The sequence below is a fragment of the Danio rerio genome, chromosome 14 (genome assembly GCF_052040795.2).
Source record: "Danio rerio strain M-AB ecotype USA chromosome 14, GRCz13ab, whole genome shotgun sequence".
NCBI lineage: Eukaryota > Metazoa > Chordata > Actinopteri > Cypriniformes > Danionidae > Danio > Danio rerio.
This window is the reverse complement of record NC_141034.1, coordinates 3,367,053-3,388,707: the sequence shown is the minus strand read 5'-3', so window position 1 is coordinate 3,388,707 and position 21,655 is coordinate 3,367,053. Positions and strand designations below refer to the sequence as shown.

Below are 21,655 nucleotides of genomic sequence, written 5' to 3'. Positions count from 1 at the left end.
TCATTTTAATGGTGCTGGATGTAAGTTTTTGACTTCTAAAGCATAAAAATCAACCCGGGCTCATTGTGGAAACGTATCCCCGCGGACATTTCTACGGACCGCGATTTGCGTCCCGGGAGGTACGTATTCGAGCGGTTTTTGTTTTCGCGGATCCGCGAGAGGCCGCTGTGCGCGCTTTTTCGCGTCTCGAGCGCCTCTCGGGAGCGCGTGTCGTTTGCGCCCGCGCTGTTCTCGCGCGAAAAGCCGCCAGATCGGCCGACCCGGCCGCCCTCCTCTTCCTCCTCCTCCTTCTTTCCTAAACCCAAGCGACGGTTTGCAAAAGCCGTCCAGAAAGAAAAAAAAAAGCAAAAGCCCTCGTCTTTGATTTCCACCGCGTTTTTGGATCCCGCCGCGTTCTCGCCCTTATTTTTCGGATTCTGTTTTTCATCTTACCTGATTTCAGGAACCGCTGTTCCCCGGACTCGATTCCCGTCGTCGTCCCCGCGGCCGGCTCCTCCTCCTTCTCCGGGGCCTCCGCTCCGCTGACGCAACGCTGTGAGCTAAGCGGACAAACTGGTTGCATCGGGAAAGCCCTCCACTCGGAGGCAAGCCGTTGGCTGGCGAGCGCGAAGAGGAGGAGCGGAGGAGGAGCCTTACGTACCTCTGGCCACGTAAATCGCAGTCTCCAGAAACGTCCGCGGGGCTACGTTTCCAGAATGAGCTTGGGATGATAAAAATACCATGGTATGTTTGCAGATATTTAAGAACTATGCTAAGGGAACATCCTTGTTTACATATTCCATTCAATTCACCTTTATTTCTATAGCGCTTTTACTATTTAGATTGTGTCAAAGCAGCTTCACATAGAATATTATAGTGATTTGAAACAGTGTTAGTCAAGTTTTTAGAGTTGAAGTTCAGTTTAGTTCAGTTCAGTGTGGTTTAATATTCACTACTAAGAGTCCAAACACTGAGGAGTAATCCATCGATGCGCAGATCTACAGGTCCCAAACCATGCAAGCTAGTGGCGACCGCAAAGAAGGAAAAACTTAACCAATTGGCGAAAATAAAGAATTAAAAAACCTTCGAGAGAAACCAGGCTCAGTTGGGCATGACCATTTCTCCTCTGGCCAAACGTCTTGTGCAGAGCTGCAGTCTAGGCGCTGGACATCGTGAGACTCAACTGTCCCTTGAGCGTCACAGGAATCAGTCTCATGCTCTCAACTCCTCCATGACCACCACAGCAGCTGCTCAGGATACAGCCTGGTCCAAGGTTATGGAAACCTTGGCATCATCTCATAGCGGGTCTTGGATCGCATCAGTGGCCCTGCATAGTCTCTGGGGGCCTCTGGATGCGTATAAATAAAGAGAATAATTAGTGTTGCTGCCGTTCATAATATATATAGTGTATGTAATGTAAACAAGAGCACACCGAAATGCAACCTAGGTGGACAGTAAGAGACTCCAAAATGAGACGCAGATTCAAAGTTCCACTAGAGGTGCTTACTAAATAGCAAATAATATAAATATTATGGGTGTAAATTAGGTGAGCATTGTAACCCCGTGTCCTACCAGCACACAACATGATAAGATTTGCGGTGATAAATAATTTGACTGTTTGCACCAGACGAAACATGACAGAAATGTAAATACAGCCATTCAGAGGCACAGAATAGTGCACTCACTGCACTCCAGCAAAATGGTAAAGTTTACAATCTAATTAATACATATTAAACCAGCATATACAATGCAGATGATCCAAAAGCTTAATCCCAACCCGGGCTCATTGTGGAAACGTAGTCCCGCGGATGTTTCTGGAGACCGCAGAAAACTATCCGGGAGGTACGTACGGCTGCAGTTTTTGTTTTTGCAAATCCGCGAGAGGCCGCTGTTGTGCGCTTTTTCGCATCTCAAATGATCGATGTTCTCGCGTGAACCCACCAGAGGCCGTTGTCCGACTGACCGGATGATTGACTGCGCGACCGGCCAATCGGCTGCCAATCGGCTGACCCGCCTGACTCCTCCTTCCCTAAACCCAACCAATTTTACCAATCGACCCGCCCACCCGCTCGCTTCCCTAAACCCGAGCAACAGTTTACAAAAGCTGTCCAAAAAAGAAAAGCCCTGATTTTTTTTTTCTCCCGCGTTTTCAGATTTCACCGTGTTCTCACCCTGTTACGAAACTCGTTCACTTAATTTTTGGGATTCTGTTTTTGTCTTACCTGATTGCTGGAACCGCTCTTCCCCAGACTCTAAACCGATCGCCGTGGTCAACTCCTCTCTGCATCTCAAGCCCGCCGACGTACACGGTGAGCTGAGTGGACAAACAGGTTGCAACGGGGAAAGCAGTCGGCTGGCCGGCCGGCAAGCGCGAAAGGGAACAGCGTCACACCGCCCCGCAGCGTTCGCTTGAAAAAAATAAATGCAGCCGTACGTACCTCCTAGGACGTATTTCGCTGTCTCCAGAAACGTCCGCGGGACTACGTTTTCAGAATGAGCTTGGGTTGCTTAATCCAAAGACGAAAATCAGAATCAGACGAAATCAGGATCAAAAAACACGATAAATCCACTGAACCACATTTGCCACATTCTCACCCTGTTGTTTACATGTTTATTTATTTTATGGCTATTGTTTTTGTCTTACCTGCTTTTTGGAGCCGCTCTTTGCCAGATGCGATCCCCGTAGTCGCAGTTATCTCATTTCTGCATTTCAAGTCTGCCGGTTACATAATTTGTGATCTTCTGAAATGTATATAGGCCTACGTTTTCAAAATTAGCTCTTTTTTGGCTGCGGGGGTTACATATATATTATGTTTGGACATCAGTGTGTTATTTTCAGATGGCATGTCTGAGGATATACTGGCAGTAGCAAGTGATGGCACTTTCTCTGCCATAATAATCAAAGCAGCAGCAGCGGCGAAGCAGATATATTCCACCAAGACCAAACTCATCAACAATGCCAAAAGCGCATTCATTACCATACTAAATATCTCCAAGAGTTGTCATGACAGACACTAGTCCTCATTATGATTTGATGAGGTGTGTTAATATTCTTTACATCCTACAATGTGTTGATTCTGATAGTGTTTTCCTACCCTGCTCCTCACTCTACAGGTTTGCAGAGTTGGAAATGAGAGCAAGTGTAAAAACAGAAGACACTTCAGTGCTGTAACAAGTCTTTGACACACACACACATACATACATGCGCGCAGACAGAAAGACAGGTGTGTTTGGGAGTGCTGGAGTCTAGTGTTATGAATAATAGATGTGTGTGTGTGTGTGTGTATCAAACTCCATTAGCTTCAGCGAGCCAGCTGATGGTTCCAATGGTAACGGAGCCGTCTGAGCCTCACGTGACCTTGCTGCTTATCCCTTTATCTCTTTATCTGTCTCTCTCTCTCCTGCTGTCTGTCTGTCGGGGCGTTTGTTAAAGTCACACATACGCTTCTCTAACCGACTGTGTAATATTATGAGATATTATGGGACCCAAATGCCTTCCACTGTCTCCTTCATTCCTCTCACTGCTTCATTTAATTTTCTTTCTGTCTTTTTCAATCACACTTTGCTTCTCTCTTCTTCTCGGCGCCGGAGCTTTAAGATGATTCAGAGTATGTGGATGCTTTTCCGTCCTCTCTCTTTTCTTTTTTTTTTTTTTTTTTTCTCAGCAGACGTTGTTTTCATTTGCATCATTGCTCTCTTTCTCTTTCTGCCTCTCTCAGAACAACACCTCTATGTGCATGAGATTATGAACTGATAATTAGCCATCTGGATTCCATGCTGCGTGCAGTGTGTGTGTGTGTGTGTGTCGTTGCAGGATGTGATGCTCTGAATAATTCCACATTTAGATGAAATCACTGGCATTCAGTGATATGAGATTAATAAAGGTAGACAGACATTCAGACGCGATCCACATCAGATCACACTTTCACACTAGAACAGGGTGATAAATGCCGAGTGTTTACTATATCGTCTGTATCGTTTTATAGGCAATATACAATTTGCCAAGTGGTGGTTTTGATGAGGTTTTTATTCAGCCGTATATTTTTTCGAGACAGCCAGGTTAGTTTGAAATCGTATAAACTAATTAATATTCACATTTTAATAGACTTACGGAGTACAATTTACATGAATTCCTGGGTTTAGAATTGTTCATATAGGTCCAATCCCAATTCTACCCCTTAGTCCTTCTCCTTACCCCTACCCCTTGTTTTACGGGTTCACGTGAAGGGGTTGGGGTGTTTCAATTCTCTTTAGCTTGAAGGCGTAGGGCTAAGGGGAAAGGCTAGATAGAGGAATGTAGCTTTTAAGTGAATAAGTGAAATTTCTTTGCTGCGTCCTCAGTGTTGCTTCAATATTGCATAATTATCTTTAAACCACATTAAAGACACATCAGCCAGTAATGTTCAGTCAAACTATTCATATCAAGAAATGATAAATAAATATAGATGTCATTATTCTGCAAACTGTATGGACTGTAACCAATGTTCATCATCTTACTTTGTTCTCTCTCTCTCTCTCTCTCTCTCTCTCTCTCTCTCCTTCCTTGAATAATTCACACGCTGCTGCAGCATTTCCATTTCAGTCAGACTTTACATGTCACCAAGTGGCCACAGACAGACAGGGAGAGGTCACTCATTCACTCATTTTCCTTCGGCTTAGTCTCTATTTTTAGCAATTGCCACAACGGAATGAACCGTCAACTATTCCATTGTGTGTTTTATGCAGCTTCCAGCTGCAACCCAGTACTGGGAAACACTCTGAATCTGTCATTCACACACAAACACACACACACACACACGTTTGTTTTTGTGAAAAGTGGGGACATTACATAGGTTTACATTTATTTTATACTGTCCAAACCGTAAATTGTATTGCCCTCACCCCACCCCTAAACCCAACCATCACAGGAGACTGTGTGCAGCTTTACTCTCTGATTAAATTCATCCTGTGTGATTTATAAGCATTTGAGAAATGAGGACGTCACCAATGTCCTCATATTTCACCTCCTTTTAGTAATACCTGTGTCATACCCATGTCATTATACAGATTTGTGTCCTGATATGCCACAAAAACACTTACACGCAGACACACACACACACACACACACACTCACACTCATACTCATAGATAATTTATAGGTGCCAATTAAGTTCATTCAATTCCCCTATAGCGCATGTGTTTGAACTGTGAGGGAAACCAGAGCACTTGGAGGAAACCCACACCAACACGGGGAGAACATGCAAACTCCACACAGAAATGCCAACTGCTGGGACTCTGACTACTTGTTTTGTGGTGTTCTGGCAACCCACATATTCATCTGTATTTTATTTTTGGCTTGTCGGTAGAGCAGCTAAATTGAACAGAGCTGCATTGAGAGCGAGAGGAGAGCCGGCGTAATTAAACAAGAACAGTGCAGCAGATAGAGAGAGCTGAGAGCTGTTGCTTGTTTTTGGAAGATTACGTATAAGCAAAAAGAGAAGAGTGTAAAATATCCCATTATTTCCACACCTAACTCATCTGAAGTTTTTAGGAGTCCCACTGGTCTTTATTATTTCCGTGTTAGAGCAGATTTTATCAGAGAAACAGCGGCGGAGACCTGTGTGTGTGTGTGTGTGTGTGTGTGTTTAGATGCCAGATGATTATTTCAAGCACGTTTCTGTTTTATCTGATGCAATTGGAGTCTGCTGTAAGGTGTGTATGTGTGTGTATGCTGATGCACTTACCATCTCTTGTCTGAAAGCAGATGCACTTCCTGTTGGTTCTTCCTATGCGTTTAATTTATGGAAAAATGAAGGTCTGTGCTGTCAGCAATTCTGCTCGTTGTTACATATTCAGTGTTGTTGAGGCCAAACTGTGTTGTTTCTGTTCCAGGCTATTCATAGTTTACTCTGGAACGCAGTATGAAGTTTAACAGCTAACACAGCTTTATTTGAGTAATGATAGCTGTTGATTATTGTTAGATTTCATTCATTCATTCATTCATTTTCTTGTCGGCTTAGTCCCTTTATTAATCCGGGGTCACCACAGCGGAATTAACCGCCAACTTATCCAGCAAGTTTTTACGCAGCGGGTGCCCTTCCAGCTGCAACCCATCTCTGGGAAACATCCACACACACATTCACACACACACTCATACACTACGGACAATTTAGTCTACCCAATTGACCTGTACCGCATGTCTTTGGACTGTGGGGGAAACCGGAGCACCCGGAGGAAACCTACGGGAACGCAGGGAGAACATGCAAACTCGTCGCCACTGCGTCGCCCTATTGTTAGATTTGTTACAGAAATTTAAAGCATCAACACTATTAAATGATGGCTGAAATGTAGTACTGAATACTAACCCTAACACTAACCATGTTGGCAAAATAAAGTCAAGCCCAGAATGATTCATACAATTAAGTTCTTATTTACTTTATTCAATAAGCAAGTTTTCTGTTTGGACTGGAAATAACACAGGCTTCTCCATAAAGATAATACAACATTGTTATGTTACATTGTTAATTGTGGACCATATATATTAGGGGTGTAACGGTATCAGAATTTCACGGTACGGTAATACCTCGGTATGAATGGCACAATACGGTATTTATTGAATCATTTACAGGAAAACCAAAACTAATGAAAAGACTTGAAAAAAATTGCCAGAAGTGTTTATTTACCTTAGCACTGAACATATCAATGACATACAAATTAGCCATCTATCTGTAAGTTTCTAAACAGGAACTTCAATTTTTCCATTTTAATAACAAAAAACTATTAAACCATATAAAAGAAAATAAAGTTTCAATTTAGTATTGTTGAAAACTCATCACATTCAACATTTAATCACCCACTCACTTAGATAGAGATGGGTTTTCTTAAGCAAAATGATCATATAACTATAATCTGGTAAAAGCTGGGATCTCTGGGCATGTCCCCTGCAACAGAAAAAAACCCTCTCATTTGGGACTGAGGTTTCTGGGACAGAGAGATATGATTTAGCCAAGGTTGACAGCAGTGGGTAACGTTGTGCATTGTCTTTCCACCACTTGAGAGGACAAGCCATGAGTGAGATAGAGGTCTCTTTGCGGTACAAGTCAATGTCTGCATCAATCTAACAAGTGTGCTGTGTTCTGCAGTCCCCATGACTGTTTTAGTCGTATTCCCTGACTTATATTTCACCACAGTCTGGCCGTGCCTGCATATTGTTTTCTTCTTTGTCTGTCACCTTTTCTCCTTTTTCGTATCTTTTTAGAAAGAAACCAAAATGCTTCCACACATCCGATTTAAAACCCGCTTTAGGTTCGATCATTTCCAGCTCCTTTTCATCCCCGCTACTAGCAGCACACTCCATTTCCGCATTACTGGATCTGTAGTGACAACAAACCGCAAAGGATGATGGCCACGCCTGGGCTGATGGGAATTGTAGTTCCCGCTACCTCCCGTTCGCTTCATTCGCCTAAGCAAACTTTTCTCAGAAATATAGTTTTATTGAGTCATCCGCCTACGGTAATATTGAAAAAAATTACTATTGCGGTATGACGGTATTTACAATATTGTTACATCCCTAATATATATATGTATATTTATATATATATATATATATATATATATATATATATATATATATATATATATATATATATATATATATATATATATATATATATATATATATATATATACAGTTTAATTCAGAATTATTAGCCCCCCTTACCTAATAGCGCCCCTGATTGTTTTTTCCCCAATTTCTGTTTAATGGAGGGAAGATTGTTTCAGCACATTCTAAGCATAAAAGTTTTAGAAACCTATAACTGATTTATTTCATCTTTGTCATGATGACAGGAAATAATATTTTACTTGATATTTTTCAAGACACTTCTATACAGCTTAAAGTGACATTTAAAGGCTTAACTAGGTTAATAAGGTTAACTAGGCAGGTTAGGGTAATTAGGCAAGTTATTGTATAACGATGGTTTGTTCTGTAGACTATCGAAAAAAATAGCTTACAGGGGCTAATAATTTTGTCCCAAAATGGGTTTTTAAAAAATTAAAAACTGCTTTTATTCTAGCCAAAATAAAACAAATAAGACTTTCTCCAGAAGAAAAAATATCAGACATACTGTAAAAATGTCCTTGCTCTGCTAAACATCATTTAGGAAATATTTAAAAAAGAAAAAAAAAATCAAAAGGGGGCTAATAATTCTGACTTTATATATATATATATATATATATATATATATATATATATATATATATATATATATATATATATATATATACACCAAGTATCAGGATCGGTGCATCTCTAAGCATGACAATCGGAAAGTTTGTGATTTCAGTCTGATTAATCAGCTTTGTCATACCCCTGTTATCCAACTAGTTATATCACAGCAGCCTATTGTCAATCCAACTTTTATTTGTATTATCTCATTAATCACTGGCCAACACACTATACTGTACATTCATACTGTACATGAGGATAATGCAGCCATTCAGACTGCAGCTCTACATTTATCTAAAACAAGAGCTATAGACTCAGAGAGAGCAAAATGTGCTGAGGCAGACTTCTCTTATCAAACTCCCCAGAGATAGATGAATGTGTGTGTGTTTGTTGTGCGTCTTTGTAATTGCTTGCTGTGCTGTTTTCCTGTGTCCTTTTGTGGTGGGTTTGTATAGAGGGGCTATTTCTGTCCCACCAATTTATGGCCGTGACACACATTTACTCACACGCACACAGTTCTCCTCGCGGATGCTCCGTCCTCGGAGCTGCAGGAGAAATGATTGAAGTCGCTCGTCCATCAGCGCGGGAGAAAAGAGAGTGAGCGCCGCGGCGGACCACATTCATCACTGTAAAATATGCACGCGGCCTTGAAACGCCCAGGTGACTAACTTTGCTCCCGCACACAGGTGAAACCATTCGATAAAGAGCGCAAGGGCCAGAGGATATCTGTCGCTCTGGCGGAATATTAAATACGTCAGAGAGAAAGCAGACAGACCGAAATGGATATTGGAGTGACAGATTCAGGGGTTCAGCACTGGGGGATTTTTATGTAGATTATGTCCAAATAAGGCGAGTTAATGCAGATTTATGAAAAATACAGATTTATAAGTGAACTAATTTCGAGAGGATCACGTCCTCATGATTGCTTGCAGTCGGTCCAGCATTGATCAATTTATGATTGACCAATCAGACGATTCCTAAGCCACTGTAAATACCCTAAGTTCCATATAATAGCCATCTTTATTTTGAAGAATCCCCCCTTCCACCCCTACTCCTCCTCCTTTTCTAGATGGGTGGCCCGGTGGCCCGGTTAGCATTGTTGCCTCACAGCAGGAACGTCACTGGTTGTAGTCCTTAACAAGCCAGCTGCATTTCAGTGCGGAGTTCTCTCCATAACTAACTGACATTATAGACATGCTCCTAGTAAGAAGTCATCTCTTAAGAGCAATCACTATCTGTTCACTATAGCTACTACAGCAGGGGAGTTCTCGAGATCTACCTGAGCTCAAACTCCCCTCTCGCCTTGCAAACAGGAGGGAGCCCCGGGCTCGAGGATCTTATGAGCTCAGGGCTCTCTCCCAGGACAGCATGCCGAACAAGCTTTAGAATCAATCATCAGCTAAGTGTGAACTCTTGAAAGCTAAATTAAATGCACACCAACATTTAAAAATGTGCAAATGCTTAAGTATTAAACACTTATACAAAAAAAAGAGTTGAATTGTGAATAATTCATTTACGATTGAAGGCAACACAGGCTCATTCTGAAAATGTAGCCCTATATACATTTCTGGAGAACATCAGTTATGGAGCCAGAGGTACATATGGCTGCATGTTATCTATTAATTGAATGGTACTTGGTGGTGTGATGCCCTTCCTCTTCGCGATAACCAGCTGACCGCTTACCTCTTTGTGGGCGGCTTTTCCACTCTTACCAGTTTGTCTAGTTGCTCAAATTTTACCTCAGTGAACTTATGACACGGAGAGAAGTTAACCACAATGATGCCGTTCGGGGGTCTGGTGAAGAACAGTTCCATAAAGCTGGTAAGACAAAAACAGAAGCCAAAAAATTAACAAACAAAAAAACAAAAAAACTAACAAATAAATAACAGGGTGAGAATGTGGTCAAATCTAAAAATGTGGTTAAAAAATAGGCGAGGGCTTTTTTTTCTGCATTGCTTTTGGGTGGGCGCTAGTCAATCGGTGCCTTTTAAAAAACACTATTGGTTGGGTTTAGGGAAAGAGGAGAGTGGGTCAGTCAATCAGTCAGTATCAGTCTGTCAGTAGACAGCGGCCTCTGGTGGATTTACCTGGGAAGAGCAGGTGCAAATGGCACTCGAGAGAGCTATTTGAGATTTATGAAATTTATGAAAGCAAAAACGGCAAAAAACATACTTCCAGGGATTTGGCGGTCTCCAGAAATGTATATAGCAGTACGTTTTCAGAATGAGCCTGGATTCCTTAAAGCATTGGGCCACCAGCACCTATTAAGGGGGGCACGAGAATTTGAGGCGTGAACTCAAGTAAATTATGATGACGATTTTTATGTGTTCACTAGGGTGAATCTGATTAGTGTTAGCTCCACATCTAACTATCAGGCACTTGTAGACTTATCACGTTTGAGTAAAATATGCACAAATAAAATGAACTTATTGGTGAATGAAAGTAAAACCGGTCAGCTGTCTGATAAAAAAAGTGCCCTTCTGAATCAAATCAGCAGAACGCCCTACTGGATCTTTCACTTATTTGAAGACACTTCTGACGATGCTTACGTGGACATCTGTAATCTAATTTACCTTAATAGACAACAATATAATTAAGCTGTTGACGTGAAGTTCTTTTTGAATGTTGCGTCCCAAGGCTATCCACATTTCCTGCAGAGTTTCATGTAACTTTTTGGGGGACTTTAACTGCAATTCACAGTTTCACTTTCACTCATGAATGTTTCATTCATGCCCCCGTGGCAAACTTGGGTATTAGACGCAAATAAGTAGGAAGGACTGGTGGAAGAGTCTTGTTTTAATGGAATTTATTAACGCTGAATGAAAAAAAAACTTTCGCATTTTGCAATGTGTGTGTCTGCGCTCCTTTACTTAGAGCCGTGTGTAGATCTTGAAAAATATAACAAAGTCCTACATGACGGTAATAGTTTGATTCCGGTGTTTACTTCAATAATGCCACTAATATATGCATAGGTGATGTAAACATTTTTAAATGTTTTTAAAACAGTGCATGTTTATGATAAAGTCAATAATTTCCACGTGTAGTTCTTAACTGCTATACTGCATGTTGTCAGTAAATGCTAATATGTGTGTGTGTGTGGGGGGGGGGGTGTATACTGCATACGGCATTTGTGTGAGACTCATCATTTCAGAAAGGCTTGAACTCCACCACAAATACATCAAATAAACTACGTGGTATTTTTAACTAATGAGCTGTATTTCAGCTTCGTCCGAGTCTGTGTCTGTCACTGACTGCTGTTTATCTGACATAATGCATGATGAGAAGCAGACACGCACATGGGCACAGTGGGCGGGGAGAAGCAGCTCATTTGCATTTAAAGAAAGGCTACAAAAATGGCTACAATGTACTCAGACACCAAGTTGAGCAGATTCTGGAGACTATAATAAATTATTATGGGGATTTTGAGCTGAAACTTTACTAAAATTCTAGAGACACCGAATGCTTTTTTTACATCTTGTAAAAAAGGGTAAAATTTTCCTTAAAACAAGTAAAATAATCTGTAAATCAGGTCAGCAAAATAATCTTATTTCAGTGCAAAAACAATATTAGTTTGCTTGTTTTAAGAAAAAACCCATTGCTTCCCTTAAAAATGCTTCTTGATTTAAGAATTTTTAAATATTTGGACTAGAAACAAGTAAGAAAAGCTTCTCCCTTTTCTTTGTGCTGCAACTTAAACCATAAACATCCATGGTGAAGATTTCATATGCTTTAACACAGCTCAGCTCTTAAGCCCTCCGGCCCTCTCGTCCATAACAAGCGTATTTACAGCAAACCCATTTTTTTTTGCACAAGAAAGACGAGTTCAAATATTGTCTGTCATAATTGACAACATAAAAGAAAACAGATAAAAAAAAAAAAAAAAAAAACTTAGCAGTGTGAATTATAAAAGGAAACACAGTGTACAGAGAAAGATGAAGCTGTTACATCATCAGACATTCAGAGTCAAGCCTGCCCTTTATTCCTTCAAACCGCCGAATGTGTCAAACGTGTGCAAAACCTTCCTCTGTCAACTCAAGGTGAGCCGTGGAAACATTCATCCATATTTATTCTATGCTTTTTAAGATAAAGCTTGTTAAATAATGACTTAATTACTGTGAGATTAAAGCAAAAACGATAAGCACTGAATTCATCTCTGCTCTCTATTATTTTGATGTAGACATTTCATTTACAGTATATACAGACACGGCATGTATTTATTCTATATATATTTCAACACTGAATTACTTACGCTCGGTAATTACTTTTAAATGACAGCTTTATATTGCTGACTCGCAATTAAAAACTAGTTAACTAAGCCGATGTATCAAGCGGAGCTGTCTTTCCAAATACATTGCAAGTAGATTATTAATGGTATGTGAATAGCCTATGAATATTTACTAAGGGCGAGCGATTACTAAAAAACACAAATACAAATTAACAGAACATAATTGTGCTTTATTTCAGACTCCAGATATCCATTCTGAAGTCTTTATTATTAATAGTATTAGCCACCTTAGCCCTGCTGAATTATTAGCCCCCCCTGTATAATTTTTTCTCCAATTTCTGTTTAACAGAAGATAGATTTTTTTCAACACATTTTTAATTAGTTAGTAAGTAAGTAAGTAAGTGAGTGAGGGAGGGAGTGAGTGAGTAAGTAAGTAAGGGAAAGTAAGTATCCCTGTAGGGAAATTTCATTTTCAGCCTACACTTTCAGAGACTTCTGACATTTCACGTTTGGCATAGACAGTGCATCTGGAAAGTATTCATAGAGCTTCACTTTTTCCACATTTTTTTATGTTACAGCCTTATTTCAAAACAGATTAAATTCATTCATTTCCTTAAAATTCTACACACTATACCTCATAATAAAAATGTGACAAGATGTTTGAAATTTATAAAAAATAAAAAAGCTGTAAAATCACAAGTAAATCAATATTCACAGCCTTTACCGTGAAGCTCTAAATTGAGCATTCTGTTTCCACTGATCATTCTTGAGATGTTTCAGCAGCTTAATTAGAGTTCAGCTGTGGTAAATTCAGTTGAATGGACGTTATTTGAAAAGGCATACATCTGTCTATATAAGGCCCCAGGGTTGACAGTGCATGTCAAAGCACAAACCAAGCATGAAGACAAAGGAATTGTCTGTAGACCTCCGAGAAAGGATTGTCTCGAGGCACAAGGCTGGGGAAGGTTACAGAAAATTTTCTGCTGCTCTGAAAGTTCCAATGAGCAAAGCGGCCTCCATCATCCGCAAGTGGAAGATGTTTAACCATCAGGACTCTTCCTAGAGCTGGCCGGCCATCTAAGCTGATTGATCAGGGGAGAAGGGTCTTAGTCAGGGAGGTGATCAATAACCTGATGGTCACTCTGTCTGAGCTCCAGCGTTCTTCTGTGAAGAGAGGAGAACGTAAAAGAAGGACAACCATCTGTGCAGAAATCCACCAATCAGGCCTGTATGGTAGAGTGGCTAGACGGAAGCCCCGTCCCGCCTGGAGTTTGCCAAAAGGCATCTGAAGGACTCTCAGACCACTAGAAACTAAATTCTCTGCTCTGATGAGACTCAAATTGAACTCTTTGGAGAGAACACCAGGTGTTACATTTGGAAAAAACAAGACACCACTCATCACCAGTCTAATAGCATCCCTACAGTGAAGGATGGTGGTGGCACCTTTTTTCACATTGTCAGTATGGGTGTGTGAATTTTGTGTGTAGAATGCTGAGGAAATAAATGAATTTAATCCCTTTTGGAATAAGACTGTAACATATAAATGAAGTTTATATGGGCTACATCATATGTATGGATACACACACACACACACCAAGCAGCAGCAGGGGAAAGGTGCACCCGTCATTGAATCCAGCATATTAGGCTTCTCAACTGTCCGCCACGTTTGTTTGTCATAAAGTTATCTGTTGCTCAAGTAACAGCATTCTTTATGTAGCTTTTTGCTTGTACGATGGATTTGAACTGTCAAAACATCTCTCAAAGTGATTTACTTATTTATTTTTTTGATGCGGTGTGATGAACTTGTTTTTTTTTTTTTTTATGACGGACGAAGGTTTTGAAGGCAGTGTGTCAACACGATTGACAAAATGCGAGGTCCAATTTATTTTTTAACCTGCAAACATTCCGCATGATTATTTCGGATTGAGTGTGCAATAACCTTCAGTAAGCATAACATTTTTGCAGTGTGGAAAGTCTGTAATGTCTTTTCTGAAGTCTGACTTTTTTCCAGTTAATCTGCTGTTGATGTGATCGTTGTGGTTGTAGTTTGATCCATGAACAGCGCGCAGGCCTCGAACATTCAATTGTCGATGCTGCTTCTGTTGCTCTTGTTTGGTTTTTGGTGTTTTCTGCTCCTGGTCATTTCCTCTGAAATATTAGTTTGATTTGTTCTCGTGTTCTCGTCTGTGTTCATTGATTGGATCTGGGTGTTTCTTGGTGAACTCATTAGTTTTGTGTATAAACAGCCCTCATGTTTCTGCTGATCATTATTGATTTGTCCTACAGCAACTTTATTAAGGCTTTTATGTCAGCTTTTTCTGTTAGGTCATGGGGTTTGGTTCGTTGGTAATGTAGTTTCATGACACGGCACGAGCAAATGACTTTTCATCAATTTCAGTCTTTTTTCACGGGTTTTTCTCATTTGTTTTCATTCAGTTCAATTCAGGTTTACTTGTATAGTGTTTTTACAACCATTATTGTTCTGAAGCAGCTTCACAAAATGTTTGCATCTTTACATTTCAGTCAAACTCTAAAAAGTTTGGCACTATATGAACATAGTTAACCTGCAGTTATATATAGCATCCTTCCAAAAAGGTGATCGGTATAATACAGGTGTATTTGTGTAATAAGTGTTTGTTGTCCTCAGATGGTTGGCATCGTCTCTTCAAGTCTTCGTAGAGTTGGCACCATTTTAGTGTACATTATATTTTTTCACGTATGATATTAGCAACATAGACTCAGTCTGAAAACTTAGCCCTATATACTAATCTGGAGATTGTGAGTTATGTACCCAGAGCTACGTATGGCGGCATTTCGTATTTAAAATGAATGCTATGAGGCGGTATGATCGGTCGGTCAGTTAGTCAGTCAGTAAGTCAGTCAGTTGACACGCTGCGGGCCATCATTATGACCACTAATAGCAGATTCGTTCGAGCTGCTGCTAATCAGGGTGTGCGCTTCAGCGTGTTCATCCACCAACCTCGTGCTCTCACTCAGGGGAAAGAATGGAGAGCGACTCCTATTTGACTGAAGACATACGTCAGCAGGCGTAAATGGCATTTGAGAGAGAAATTTGAGATCTGAAAAAGTGTACACAGCGACCTCTGGTGGATTCGCAAAAACTGCAAAAAAAAAACAAAAAAAAAAACGTAGCTTCTGGGATGTATTTAGTGCTCTCTAGAAATGTATATTGGGGTTTGTAATCAGAATGATCCTGGGTTGGATATTAAAATACTGATATTTAATATTTTACAGATTCTAGTTTTAATCAAGATTTGATTTGATGTACAGTACTACTGTTTTTTTTTATTTATTCATGCATAGTTTTATCCATTTTGTGACATTTAAACAGGATTTTGTGATTTATTTATTTTTGTTTATTTTAAACAAGGATTACCCAAACTTTTTCTCATGAAGGGCCAAAAACCAAACTTGGTTGAGGCTAGTTGGCTGAAGGTAAATATAGTTGCCGTAGGTACTTTCCAAATTAATTTAATAATATTTAAAAATATTGAAAAAAATGAAAATATTGCTTTATAATAACTAATACAGTAGTTGAAGTCAGAATTATTAGCCCCCTGAATTATTAGCCCCCTATTTATTTTTTCCCCAATTTCTATTTCTGAAAACAGATTTCTAAACATAATAGTTTTAAAAACGAATTTCTAATAACTGATTTTATTTTATCTTTGCCATGATGACAGTAAATAATATTTGACTAGATTCTTTTCAAGACACTTCTGTAGACTATGGAATAAATATAGCTCAAAGGGGCTAATAATATTGTCCTTAAAATGTTTCTAAAAAAAATTAAAAACTGTTTTTGTTCTTGCCGATATAAAACAAATCAAACTTTCTCCAGAAGCAAAAATATTACCAGACATACTGTAAAATTTTTCGTGCTCTGTTAAACATCATTTGGGAAATATTTAAAACAGAAAAAAAATTCAAAGGGGGGCTAATAATTCTGACTTCAACTATATATATATATATATATATATATATATATATATATATATATATATATATATATATATATATATATATATATATATACATATATATATATATATATATATATATATATATATATATACATACACACACACACACACACACACACACACACACACACACACACACACACACACACACACACACACACACACAGCAAAATCAATCTCATTTATAACAGAATGTAGTTAGACTACTTTTTACCTTTATTTGCTTGACAATGTCTTCTGCGTTGTCCATCTGTCGAGTGACAGTAATTACATTTTAATAAATTAGATTCATTTACAACATTTAATTGAAAAAAATTAAAAAACATGATAATGATAAAACAAACAAACAAACCAAAAAAGTTTACGTCAAATTAGAAATGACAATGTTAAAGACATTCGCTCCAATCATCTCCATCATTCTCTTTCTCTTCTCAGACGGGACTGTGGGCCAAATCAAAGGTTACAGTGTCCTATTTTTATTTGCATGAAGAGATCATTCTTCCAAAATGAACATTTTCTCACAACTTACTCATCCTCAAGTTATTCCAAACCTTTAAGAGTACCTTTTGTCTGTTGAACTCAAAAGAAGATACTTTGAAGAATGTTAGAAACCAGTAACCATTGACTTCTATTGTAGGAGAAACAGATACTATTGAAGTCAATGGTTACAGTATTTTTCAAAATGTCTTCGACAGAAAAAAGAAACTCATAAAGGTTTTGAACTAGTAAAAGATGAGTACATGATCACTTTAAGCATGGACTGATTGGCCTAGTTTACCTGCAATGTAAACACCACACAGCACTGTGTTCTGCCAGCTGAATATAAAATGTAATTTATGTGTCATATGAGACAGGAAAGCATAACTTATTGAAGGTTTAAGGACATCCAGCCACAGCAAAGAGGAATTATATCAGAAACTCAGTCTATTTCAGTCTCAGACATTATAAAAAATGTGTTCCCGTCTTGTTCAGACACAGGACAAGTGGTTCTGTCAGACAAATTTCACATTTAAGAGGGTGAGACGGAGTCTGTGCAGATTTCCCACTGACATTTTGGGATACTCTTGGGTTTTTAATGCTATATTGAACATCACGACTGATAGAACAAATAGAACATGCTGAGGAGAAAATCGTCCATGCTTCTGCTCTCACTCTCAGACTGTATAAAAAAAGTGACTCGACTCAAAACTGAAAGGCAAAATTGCAACTTGTTGCAGAGCTTTTTGAGCTGACTTAACTTTAACCCAAATATTGCACTTGACTGGATTAAACTAAAGTCAACAACAAAAAACTAAAATAAAAAAGCTGTGCAATAAGTTGCCTTATCATTTTGCATTGTCACCCTTTAACTGCCAAAAATACAGATAAAAAAAATAAGAATTTAAATGTTGCGTAATCTTTGTTTTTCCTGGCATACCACTAAAATATATATTTTTTTATTACAACAAAAAAGACAAAAACATAATATCTTGATTGATTTTTTTTCAATAGATAATTAATAATTAAATTGTACTTTTCAGTATTAAAAGTGTAACAAATCATATCACTAAAATAGGTTAATAAAAAAACAGTGGACAAAAAAGAATACCTATAGAATTTATTATTATTAATTTCAATAAAATAATTAAAGTATATTTTGCAGCATTAAAAGTGTAAAATATATTGGGAATGTTTTTGCAATAATTGGATGATATGAAATATTTTCTCTTTTCACAAATGGTGATTTGTCTGTTTGTCTGGATATGTGACTAAAAAAAGATTTATTACATTACAAAAATGGTATTAAAACAGGTATAAGATATTAACAATTTACACATTAAAAGTAGCAATTAAACATATATTGCAAATGATTTTTTTTTCCACAAATGATGTCTTGTCTGTTTCCTTGGACATATGATTTAAAAAAAAAAAAATATGACATTACTAAAATGGTAATAAAACAAGGGTTTTATATATAAACAATTTAATATTTTACAATTACACTACTAAAATAAGTTAATGAAAAAAAACATTGACAGTAGACAAACAAAATAATATGTTAATTAATTTTAAGGATTTATTATTATTATTATTATTTTAAACCAATAATTATATTTTGCAGTGCTAAAAGTAAAAAAAAATGCAAATAATAGAGCGATATGAAATATTTTCTTTTCACAAATGCTGTTATGACTTTTTACCCAGACATATGACTTTAAAAATATAAATTAATTTTACATTTGTATTAAATTATTCTTATTAAATAATTAAATATATATTTAAAAATAAATATTATGTTACACAAATGGTATTTAAACAATTGTATTATACATTAACTATTTAATATTAACTATTAATTATTTAATAGTTTAAAGTATTAATTATTTTAACATTTAATCAAATAACAAAATTTAATAAATATGAAAACATAGTGGAAAATTTTTCTTAATAAAAATAATAATAATAAAAACAAAAACAATTATATATATATATAAATTAGTATATATAAATACTAATAATAATATATATATATATATATATACTAATAAATATATACTAATAATAATAATATTAATAATCATAATAAAATATAAATGCAATGTATTTATTTTGGTATTTTGCATTAATCAGAACCTTTATTTTAAAGGGTTATTGCGAAGACCTTTGTTAAAAGTAAAGTTTGCAAACTTATATATCTATTCATGCAAAATTTTCCAAATTCGGTGGTGTTCCACATTATAACAGTAAATTCCATTTTTATGACTGGGTTTTGCCGTAGTATGATTCCAGTCCAAACTCAGCTTACAGGCTCTCCAGCGCAGGGACACACATGAAACTGAAACAGCAGTGAGCACAAGCAGAAGATTCAGGCAAACAAACGCAGCTGAAAACACACACGGCACCTGCTGCAGACTCCATTCCTCACACCCAGAGCCAGTGTGACGAGGTGTGTGTGTGTGTGTGTGTGTGTGTGTGTGTGTGTGTGTGTGTGTGTGTGTGTGTGTGTGTGTGTGTGTGTGTGTGTTCCGATAACATTAGGTTATTCACCTTCTGTATACTGAAGACAGCTTGATCCCATCACAGATATACAGCAGCAACAGCACACCAGCCTCCTAGCTTGTGTGTGTGTGTGTTTGTGTGTGCGTTCGTATGATTTATACTTTCAGTTTAATGCTTTTATAACACAATTGTACCATGGTATTTTAAATGTGCAGTTTTAAATTAATTTCATGCTTTTATAAAATGCTAATATGCATGCTATATTGCATGCTAATATTATAAATATTATTAAAAATAATAAATAATATTACAATTCTAAAATAATTGTACCATTTATTTTGCATGCTTATTTAGCATACAATTTTTTAATGCTTCTAAACCAGGATTTGACCATTTTATTTTATGTGTGTTGTTTCAAATAATTTTTATGCTTTTATAACAAAGTTTTACTATTTTATTTATCATGTTTATATAATTGTTAATGCGTTTATAACAGGACTGTACCATTTTATTTTGAATGTGCAGCTTTAAATTATTTTTATGTTTTTCTAAAACAATTTTCTAATTTTATTTTGCATCTTAATATACTTTTAAATGCTTTTATAACATAGTTTTGCCATTTTATTTTGAATGTGCAGTTTTAAATAATTTGTAATGCTTTTGTAAAATAATTTCCCCAGTTTATTTTGCGTGTTAATATAACTTTTAATGCTTTTATACCAGACTTTTCTCATTTTATTATGTTTGTGCAGTTTTAAATTATTTGTATTATAGCAGAATTTTCCCATTTTATTTTGCATGTTGATATAATTTGAAAAGTGCCTTTATAACAGGACTTGACCATTTTATTTTTTTTTCTGTGAATTTTAACATATTGTTGAATGGCTTTTTTTACTATATATACTTGTATTTCTACACTGTCAGAACTAATTGATTATATAATTTTTACGGTGTATGTTTTTAGGTCGTTGTAACTTACTGTATTAAACTAAGTTAATCATGTTCGAACTTAATTTTATAAATTACGCAAGCTGTTTTAAATTAGTTTAATATAATATAAGTTCAGTCGACTCATGAGGTTAATTTAGTTTAGCTTAAAAATGTAAGGCAACCAGGATTTTTTTACAGTGTAGTAAACCTCAAATGTTTGCTTAATTTATTTACTTTATGTTTTTATCAAAGTGTTTTGCCTAACAAATAATATCCCATGTCTAATATTGACTAAATTAAATATTTAGCTGTTCTAATTAATCATGCACGATATATTCAATCCTACGGTACAATCATAAACATAAAGCATGAGCATACAGTACAAGAATAGTAATTTTTTTTAAATATTTCATCCAATTCAATAACAAAATATCAAGTTAAAAACGTCAAAATTGTTTATACAAATGTTCTTTTTTCAGGTAGAATTTTTCACAATATGCTTTTATATGTATATATTACCATCACATTTTTTTCAGAAACGAGACAACTACTCTACATATAAATTCAGAAAATTTTAGAATATCTATTATTTTTTCCCCAAAATAATGTTTTTGGTCAGTGGCTTATTTATTTATTTAAATAATGCATTTATTATTATTATTATTATTATTATTATTATTATTATTATTATTATTATTATTATAATATCCCTGCCCTTTTATAGATATTTTTGTCCATTTTAACTTCTTACATTTATTTTTTAATAGTTAAATTAACTGTTGTCTAAAACCAAGATTGCTTAAATAATCTATATTTTAACTACACAATAACAATAATTTATTTAAACACACATGTGCCGCATTTGCATGAACGTATGCATGCGTGTGTGCACGTGTATGTGTGCTTGAGTGTTCCGAATGAGCAGGTGTGCATGTGTGTATGTACCCATGTGTGTGTAATTCTGATGTCCATCACATTAAGGGGACCAAAGCACTTTTGGGGGGTCTCCATTAGGAAAACGACTCATAAATCATCCAGAATGAAGTATTTAAAAAATGTTAAACTGCAGATTGTTTTCTGTGAGGGGTTGAGTTTAGGAGTATGGTTCGGTTAAGAGGACAGAATATACAAAAAAATATACAAAAAAAAAATGGATAACGTTACGTCTATGGGAAATCCCTATAAAACATGAAAGCCCAACATGAGTGTGTGTGCGTATTTCTGACGCACGTCGCTCCCGTAAGCCCCAGTCGCACTTGACGGAGGAAATAAATCAATGTGTTCATTTAGTTTTAACACGGGCCGTCTATTTCCCTCAGAGCCGGCGGGATT

The 21,655-nt window shown here is 36.8% G+C and overlaps 1 protein-coding gene and 1 long non-coding RNA gene across 7 annotated transcripts in view; one reads left to right on the top strand and one right to left on the bottom strand.

Moving 5' to 3' along the window:
- Positions 1–2,421, bottom strand: part of LOC147840754 (uncharacterized) — a 42,887-nt gene extending 40,466 nt beyond the window's left edge. The window contains exons 1-2 of the long non-coding RNA XR_015507143.1: positions 2,372–2,421; positions 55–642 (exon numbers count right to left, since the gene is read on the bottom strand). This is a non-coding gene — a long non-coding RNA (uncharacterized LOC147840754). The remainder of the gene's footprint in view (positions 1–54; positions 643–2,371) is intronic.
- spock1 (SPARC (osteonectin), cwcv and kazal like domains proteoglycan 1) overlaps positions 1–21,655 on the top strand; it is a 289,085-nt gene that overhangs the window by 118,631 nt on the left and 148,799 nt on the right. The window lies entirely within an intron of this gene.